We start from the raw sequence: 10000 nt of genomic DNA, 5'->3' as shown, positions 1-10000 counted from the left end.
CACTGTGTGCAGCTCATCTTGTATCTCAACATTAACATGCAGCGGTGTCTTTCTGACATCACAAATCATCACATTTTCAAATGACTCAGTTCAGTGAGGGTGAATATTGTGAGAGGAGAATTGGAAGAATGCGCCAATATGAGAATGTTGAGACATAGATCATATTAATATAAGTTCACATAGCTAGGAAACAATGCTAAACACTCAAAAAGGCCATTTATAAGATAGTTCCCCTTTAAATAAAGTATAAATAACTTGGGTCCTAATACAGAACCCTGTGGAACACCACAAGTTACTCTTCTAAGATGTGATTCTGTATTATTAATGTTTACATATTGAAACTAAGGCTGTCAAAGTTAACGCGGTATTAACGCGTTATAGCCCGATTCTATTAACGCCACTATTTTGTTTAACTCACTTTTAAGAAACTTTTTTTTATTTAATTTTTTTTTTTTTTTTACTAGACTCAGGTGTATTATTGATGCTCTCATTGATACTATGTTTGTTTCTGAAGTGTGTGTGTGTGTGTGTGTGTGTGTGTGTGTGTGTGTGTGTGTGTGTGTGTGTGTGTGTGTGTGTGTGTGTGTGTGTGTGTGTGTGTGTGTGTGTGTGTGTGTGTGTGAGATATATATAGAGAGAGGGGGGTGAGAGAGATGAGGAAGGGGCAATAGAGAAAGAGAGATGGGAGAGTGTGTGTGTGAGAGAGAGAGGGGGGTATGTGATTACTCAGCCCTTGTGTGGGTGAATGTAACAAGTTCCTAACGTTTTCTTTCCCCTATTAGTTCATGCACACTTTATTCATTGTTTTAAATTATTATTTTCTTTTAAGTTATTTTGTGCATCACTCTGTTTTGAATTTGATGCAAATTTGCAATGCATGAGGGTAATCCTTTTGTGTTAAATGGCTGCATAAAGCAAGCATTTGTTGACTCTCATGTTGATAAGAGTATTAAAACTTGTGATCTAAGTGATCTGAAAGACCACATCATTGTACCTCTTCTTCACAAACTAACTTCCTCTAAATTATCGGAGAGACCACATCATTGTACCTCTTCATCACAAACTAACTTCTTCTAAATTATCTGAGAGGCCACATCATTGTACCTCTTCATCACAAAATAAAACTCAAGAGGAGAGCTTAAAATGTGTATGATTGTCTTAAAATAAGTCTATGCTGCTTTAAAGCGTGCATTGACCATGAATGGAAGGTTATGTATATAACCTAGTTATATGTGTACTGGCTAAGCGTCCCGCTCTTAAGCCTATCGAGATATACCTCATCTCATGTACCTATTGTACTCCATCAACGAAAAAAACAAGTACACCCACACCTGCCGGGTCCCGCCCCTATGGAGGTGTAGCCTATAAGACAGTAGGCATGGTCACCAAACACTCTTCCTCGCCAAAAATCCCGTTTCCAGTAAAATATCCCTCAAAAAGGGAACTCGGGGCCGCTTAAGAGCGGGACGCTTAGCCAGTACTCATATAACTAGGTTATATACATAACCTTCCGTTATATTATCATACTTGGCCATCGCGTCCCGCTCTTAAGCCTTTCGAGATATGGGGTAGAGCGGACGCGAGGCCCGACAAATGTACCCCCTGAGGACCCGTAAGCCCACATCAAGGGGTTGGGGAGCCCCGTCACCCCATCCTTCCTAATGAAGGGGGGGCGCAGTCAACTCCACCTGAGTGCGAGCAAGAGGGAACTAGAACCCCTTGAACACACAGCACAGGCGGAACCACGTGTGACCTAACACACTGTGGCCCATACCCACACACTCCTGCTACCCTACCAAAGGACGGGAAGCAGGAAAGGCCACAGACCCCAGAACTGCCTGGGAGTCAGAACCCCCGGTCATGTCCATGAGGTAAAACCTTACAAAGGGGCCCGGGGAGGATCATGAAGCTGCAGCACAGATGTCCTCCACCAAGGCCCCACCCAGCAGAGCGGCAGAGGCAGCCACCCCACGAGTGGAGTGCGCCCTGACGCCCCCAGGGGGATCCAGCCCGGCCAACGTGTAGCAGAGGGCAATGCCCTCACACAACCAATGGGACAGGTGTTGTTCGATAGTGCCTTACCGGCATGAGAACCACCGTGACAGACAAAAAGCTGATCGGTGACCCCGAGGTCCTGAGTACGGCTGAGGTAATTCCCAAAGCACGGACCGGACATGACAGGTGAAGGCCCGCATCTAACTCACTAGCGTGAGGAGGCGGATGAAACGCCTGAACCACAATATCCCTGGAGCGGAAGAACTCCGGATATTTACAGGCACGAAGGCAGGATTAGGCCGCAGAGTGGCACCGCAATCGGAACGAAAGACAGGCACTCTGGTCGTACCGAGAGAGCACAAAGCACACCCACGCGTTCAGCGGAGGTGACGGCCAGCAAGGACGCGGTCTTGAACGACAGCTGTTCCAACGGCGCTTGCTCAAGAGGCTCAAACGGGGCCAAGGACAACCGACGAGGACCAATTGAAGATCCCAACTCGGAGCCAAAGAGCGTTGCACCGGCTTAACGCGTCGAGCGCCAAGCAGGAAACGCTTCACAAGAGGGTGGCTGAACAAGACATCCCCCTCAAATCCCTCATGATAGGAGGATATAGCTGCTGCATATACCCTCACCGTCGAAGCCGACAGTCTATCAAGGAGAGACTGGAGGTAACTAAGGACAGCATCCAGGGGGCAGGAGACTGGGTCCCGGCCCCCCGCCTTACACCACACTTGGAACATACGCCATCTGCCCGCGTAAAGCGCGACAGTGGAGGGAGCATGCGCATTCCGGATGGTATCAACCACAGAAGGGTCCATCCTCTCCAGACTACCAGTAGCTGGATCAGGACCGGGAACCACACAGCTGCGCCCCGGTCCGGCGCCATCAGGATCAAGAACCTGCGCTCCTCAACGTACCCGTCCCAACAACTGACCTAACAGATGCATGGGGAAGAATCCCAGGCGGCACGGCATCGGTCCCAGACCTGCCTGGCTATGTCCGGACGTAATCCCCACCCGTCAGGATGAGGACCGCCCCGTGACAGTACACCTGTACCCACATTCACCCTGCTGGGGATGTGGGGAGCCCTCAGGCCGCGCAGATGGAGGACGCCCATAGCCAGCCGCCCGCCGCCTGGTGCAGACGGGGGGAGCGTACTCCTCCCTGTCTGTCGCTATACGACACTGACGTCGTATTGTCCATCCTGATCAACACCGATTGAGGACCAGAAGGACCGCTTTCAATACCAACACATTGAACGTAGCGCAGACCGGGCAGCATGGTTTGCCAGCTGCCCCCTGCTGCGTTGGCCCGACGCGTCACCAGCGAGGGAGGCGTCGGTGAAAAACGTGACGTGAGACAGCGCCGTAACCGTCCCAGGACGGAACCTCCCGAGCGTGTCGACAACACGCTCCGAGAGGGATACCCATAGCCCTCCAACCGTTGACTGGGAAGAGGAGTACTCTACTTCCAGTCTACAGCAAACCCCAGGCTGGTAGGGACCTGCCTGGTACGAGACCCGACGATCCACCTCGACCGCGAAGGACCAGAACGTCGTCAGGGCAGAATACACTTCGTAACCCCTGACGACGCAGAGGCCCCAGTGCGGCCTCCACGCACTTGGTGAAGATGCAGGGAGCCAGAGAAAAAACCGAACGGCAGCCTCTGGTACTCATACGCTAACCCTGCAAAGGAAGCGTAGGTAAGCCCTAGGATGGAAGATCGGAGAAATGCGAATACGCATTCTACAGGTCTATTGAGGAGAACCAGACCCCCACCTGATCAACAGGTAGGAGACGACAGGTAGGAGACGATCCAAAAAATGCAGAACCTTCCCATGGGACAGGTCCAGCATGGGTCTGACACCCCCCCCCTCCCGATTTCTCAGGCACCAGAGAACACCGGGAGGAGAACGCCACGACAATGGCTTGCTTCGTCCACAGAGATTGGATCTCGTTGACCAGAGCTGTCACTGCTGGTGACCCTGACAATAGGGTCTGTACCAAACCCGAAAACGGGCGGGGTTGTGTAAACACAAGTCCCCGCCTCAGCGTTCTCTCCATCCACCTCGACATATGGTACTGCCGTAGTCATATGTGATGACACTCCCACCGCACCCGCCGCCATGTGGCGCAGGTCCGCCAGGAACTGTAGATAGTCGGCCCGGTCCCACCCGCTGTGCGTAGCCAACCCTGGACCTTTGCGAGCAGAGCGTTCCGTGGAGTCGGGTCGGAACCCGACACTACCCACGAGGCAATCGCACCCAAGGGGGGACCCTGACAGAAAGGGCCGGTTTGATACGGGGGAAGCTGACATCAATCCAGGTGACAAAAGCCCCCCCACTGAACACCCCTCCAGAGCATGCTGAGGAGTTGTTCTGCAGCCGGACATGCAAGGCGTGAGGACCCCATGGGCCTACACACCGTAGCCCTGCAGTGATATTACTACCACCTAAATCACGCGCACCTCTTCATTTCAGACCATTGCCGATCTCGCAGGAGTGGGAGGTACCAACATGACACCTGGCCTGGCGAAGGCGAGGCCGGGGAAGCCCGCACTGTGTGCCTTAAAAGGTTTCGAGCCCCCCTGCTGACAACACTTATAGTTGACAGACGTAACACCAGGCTCAACCAACACAGCTTATGGTGTGGGAGCCGCTTGACAGCACAACATTCTCACGGACAGACCCAGGCTCAGCCATCAACTGGGTGTCAGCCCCTGTCCCCATGAGAAGCAAAAAGTTCGGCCGCCCACGCTTCAACGAAGGCACGCGGCCCGCAGCCAAAGGAAACAATCAGAGCCCCCTTTTTCCGCTGGTGTTGGGGGAGGGAGTGACCGGAGAGCGGGCTGCTTGCGGCAGGACGGTGACGGCTTGTTGTTCAAGCCGAGCCCGTCCAACATGGCCGATCCCTCGGCCGCCAAGGCTGTCGGCCTTGTGGACACCTGTCGATTCAACGCCCAGGATACCTCTGGCGGGGGAAAAATATGGCCGCCTGTCCAGGGCCTCGTCATCGCCGCTGACGAGGCCGTGCTCTCTGTTCTTCTGGCTGCGCGGTGTGAGGCGGTGTGGGGCCTAGGACAATACCGCCCGCGCTCCAGCAGAAGACCAAAATCCCCTGCGGAGAGGGGAACCCTGAGCGGTTATAGCTTGCGGCTAGGTCAAAGCTAATAACGTCAACAACCTTGCGCGATGTGTCGACGTCGGCTGGCCCTCAAGGCCCCGCCACCAGACACAATTTTTTTTTATATAGAAAAAACAGCAATTCTAACACAGTTCTAATCGCTGCCAATTCCATACCGTGGCGGTACAGGCTTTAGCAGCCCACCAGCCACTCGCCAGGCCGACCCACCCATGGCGTCGGCCTGGCGGGGCACTGTTTCAATATGTCAAAAGCGAAGGACTGATGTTAACACGGAGCACCATTGGTGGTTGCAAACAGCAACCTCCACTGTGGTGTGCACCATGAAGGGGTTAAATGAATAAAAGAACTAACACCACAAAATACTGTAGAATGAGCAAGCCCATATACACAACGTTAAGGGGAGGCGGACCAGAGAGAACCAGTCCCGCATTCATTCAAAATATTCACAACAGCACACCAGCCCCAGCTTAGCCCATTTACCAAAAAAGGTAAACAAAGCCCCCCCCGCACTACTCCCCAATAGACACTGATTGACCGTCAGCATGAATGGTTGAGAGAAGAGAAAGCTGTAGCATAGACAGACCTTCTCATAGCAGAGAGACAGAACAAAACAGTAGCCCACTACACTACTATAGCATAGCGTTCAACGCTACTATGGACAGAAAACAGTCAGCTGAGCCACAACACGGGCCGCCGTTAAGTCCCATCCTGCAGTAGTATAGCTCTACTGCCACCCGCCGAGCCTCAAGCATCGGCTCCCAGGTGGGAACACCGTTCAACAAACCCCGCCGGGACACAGGAGTAACGCTACCTGGCTAGGCTACCTAGCCACGGCCTACCCTGTTGTCAACCCATTTACCCGTAAAAAAGGTAAATAGGACTCAGCAAAACCCCCACATCAGCTACCGACTGACCTTCATTGATGAACCGGGCAAGAGGAGGGAAAAGCGACAACATCCCACGGTGGAGACATTAGAACAGCGTAGCAGTAGTGTTAGCATGTATCATTAGCATGTAGCGTTAGCATTAGTTGTTTAACAGCACGCTTCCAGGACCGTTTGGAACCCGTTCACTGCAGTGAAACGTCCACCAAACCATCCCGCCCCTGGCGCCGACACACAACATGGTTGTGTAACAAAACAACCCAGCATTACTAACACTAATACCCATGCCTGATGACACAGGGCCTACCTGTGTACAAGCCGGCTCGATAGCCAACCTTGCACGCTGCTCCTGGATCTGCTGTCACCAGACGAGGAAACATCAGAATAGGCCCGACGTGTCGCTGAAACATGCCCAGAAGATTCCAGGGGTAAGCAAACCTCCGGTAAACTTTCAACATTACGCAATTTCTCATAATCTTTTCATAACAACTACTTTACATAAGGTGCACTGCGACCGTTATGATGGAAACGAAAATAGAGGAAGAGTGTTTGGTGACCATGCCTACTGTCTTATAGGCTACGCCTCCATAGGGGCGGGACCCGGCAGGTGTGGGTGTACTTGTTTTTTTCGTTGATGGAGTACAATAGGTACATGAGATGAGGTATATCTCGATATGCTTAAGAGCGGGACGCGATGGCCAAGTACGATAATATAACTACATATCCCATAATGCATGTCGATTATGTGACCCGCAAAGTGACACCGTGTAGATCAGTGTTTAACTGCGATTTCACCAACAAGTCCAATTGAGAACATTGAAAAGTTGATGCAGATGGAAGGCAGTTTCAAGAAAGATGGGAAAGTGAATACATGTTTGTGCTTCAAGGATAAAAAAAAACGGTATGTCTTTTGTGTTATGAGGCAGCGCAGGTCGTCAAAGAGTACAATCATAGCCTGTATTTGATCATATCTTTATCATCATATTCATATTATTTACTTGAATAGTTTGATAATTTAGTAATATGGGGTTCTTAACCTGATAAATTAAAAGGATTTATGTTCAAATAACAGTTAGCAATAAGCTAACATGTATTTTTACATCTATGCAAATGCAGTAATATGTGTAACTTGAATAAGTAATAAATACAGAAACAATATGTTTAACATTATGTAAAGTAGTAGTTACATTTATTTTACATTATATTGCATTTACATGTACACTGTCTGTATCCCTTTGAAGGCAACCATAATGCTGATATGGCCCTCGGTGAAAATGAGTTTGACACCCCTGCTCTAGATGATCTTAGAGAGCTCTGTGGGGCTTTGATCTAATGTAGGCTTGAATATCCCTTATGGTCATACCCGCTGCCACAGTGGTTTCTTATGATGATCAATCACAGTCAAAACTGAATGATTGGTGCAAACCATATACCATTCAGTATCTCCATTCTGTCTCCTCCATCCCTCGTCGCGATGGAATCCTAGCTTGCTTGCACATACAGTACTAGCTGGTCTGTCTTACAATTTCTCTGTCTACCTGCAATTCCGCCCTGTATTCCCTGAAACTCACAGCATTAAATCACACACCAAGCACACATGCTTGTTTGTTGAAATGCCAACATGAAAACTCAACCCTGTCTTTATAAAAAAAAAACATTTAATGCTTAATCTGTAGTTAAAAACGCTCACTGTCGTCATCTACTTCTTCCGCAGAATTTTGATCAGAGGCGCTACCATGGAAACGGATATGAAAATCTAGTTTTTTTGTAGTGTGTAGCTAGACATGCAATTTCATGTCGGCAATTTGGGGCGGATACGAGCGAGATGGCGGGTAGACAGTGAAATGATAAGACATCCTCTGTGGACCAGCTGTACAGTCGTCTCCATCTCTTTAGTGTAGAAAGTTGAATGGCGGCTTCTCCCGCCATTTGGGTCATTCTACCACCGGGTGACGACTGTATACAAGCAGGCTGGGTCGCTGCCGTGTCTGTCCATCCTCCTCCTTCGACTTCCTTCTCAATCCATCCTCTTTCTCCACCTCCTCATCCTTCCTTCCTCTCCTCCCACCCCATTTGATCCACTGAAGATCTCCTCTGGCCCCGCCCTCCCCATCAGCCCTCTATTGATTCCATCCTCCCAATGAAAACAAACAACCAATCAGCCTGTCATAATTCCTCTGTGGGAGGGGAGATGAGCTGAATGTCACGCACAGTGGGGCGGTGATGGACAGGGAAGAATCTGTAGATGGATATTACATTGGCATTTATGGTGTATATGATGTATATCATAATAATCACAACTACCTACCTCAAACTCTATTCTATATTCTACCCGTATAACTCTGTATGATTGCATGTTGTGCGACAGTCGTGCATGGGGGCCGACAGTGGCTCCGGAGGTAGAGTGGTCGTCTGGTAATCGGGAGCTTCCCGGTTAGATTCCTGTTCTTCCTGGGCAGCGTGTCTAAGTGTCCTTGAGCAAGACACTTAACTCTGCCGTCGGTGTGTCAATGTGTGAGTGAATGGGTGAATGAGAGGAACAAAAATTGTAAAGCCCTTTGGATAAAAGCGCTGTATAAATGCACCATTTACAATAGTGCTATATATACCGTATACATACATTTATATATTTATATTTGCATATATGCTTATACTCTATATATAAACATATCTGTCTGAATATACCTGCATATAATCCTTATATATACCTATGCTTTATAGGCCTATATATATATATATATATATATATATATATATATATATATATATATATATATATATATATATATATATATATATATATATATATATATATATATATATATATATATATATATATATATATACATACATATATGCTGTCAAAGTTAACACGGTATTAACGCCTTATCGCCCAATTATATTAACGCCACTATTTTTTTTAACTCGCGGTTAATTTTTTTTTTTGTTTTTTTTTTACTAGACTTCACTCAGGTGTATTATTGATGCTCTCATTGATACTATGTTTGTTTCTGAAGTGTGTGTGTGTGTGTGTGTGTGAGATATAGAGAGAGAAAGAGAGCTAGGAGAGTGTGTGTGTGTGAGAGAGAGAGGGGGGGGGTGATTACTCAATCAATCAATCATGAGATTTGATCGTGGCTGAGAGCAGATTTAAGAGTGCACTCTTAAATCTGCTCTCAGCCACGATCAAATAAGATCTCAGGAAAGTTTGGGGACTCCCACTCTCAGCCCTAATATGTCTTAAATGGGCCGAAATCTGGCTAAGACGAAATTTTTTGTCGTAACTTCGTTCGGGAATGAGACCCATTATGTGTTTAGCTTACTTTTGAAAATATTTAGTGAGCTAGTAGATGATTGTAATAATAAATAGCTCTCTGAACGATGAACAACTACTGTACCGTAACCAGACCCCACATTTCTTCCAGACTACATACCGACAGCCACTGCACAACAAATCATATATGTTTTCCCCTCATCTTTTCCAATGTACACCTACTTATTCAGTACCTTCCACTCCAATCCCACTAATGAAAACAGATGAGAACTCCACGAGCTAATAAACCAACCATTACCACTAACACGCACACTCTCGCCGATAAACATTCTCTGGCATACAAGTAAATAGTGTTGGGATTTCAATGGCAGGGAAATAAATTACCTGTATACACAGCTCTGGGAAATGTCCTCTGATAAAGTGTAAACAGATTAAGCAGTTGGATGTTGTGGGAAATGAACGGGAGGATGAAGCGAGCTGTGCACTGTAGCAGATCGCCTAATAACTGGGGTCCCAGCCAGGGTCTCCGTCTGGCAACCTAAAGAGTAGCTTATTTTATTTTTTAAAACTCCATCGCTACCTGGATACACGGATCACACATTAAATCACACATTAAACACGAACCCATATTACTTAAACACACAAAACCAGAATGCGCACGTAACCCACAGACACGCAATGACACAGAAATAAACAGACACAA

General features: G+C 48.0%; 1 protein-coding gene across 1 annotated transcript in view; it reads right to left on the bottom strand.

Annotated features, from left to right (window-relative positions):
* Nucleotides 1–10000, bottom strand: part of LOC311243029 (teneurin-2-like) — a gene marked incomplete at both ends in the record, with an annotated part of 205542 nt that overhangs the window by 145434 nt on the left and 50108 nt on the right.

This window comes from Notolepis coatsorum (assembly GCF_963971535.1).
Source record: "Notolepis coatsorum genome assembly, chromosome: 16".
NCBI classification, from domain to species: domain Eukaryota; kingdom Metazoa; phylum Chordata; class Actinopteri; order Aulopiformes; family Paralepididae; genus Notolepis; species Notolepis coatsorum.
Note: the sequence above shows the minus strand (reverse complement) of the source record. Positions and strands in the feature narration are given on the sequence as shown.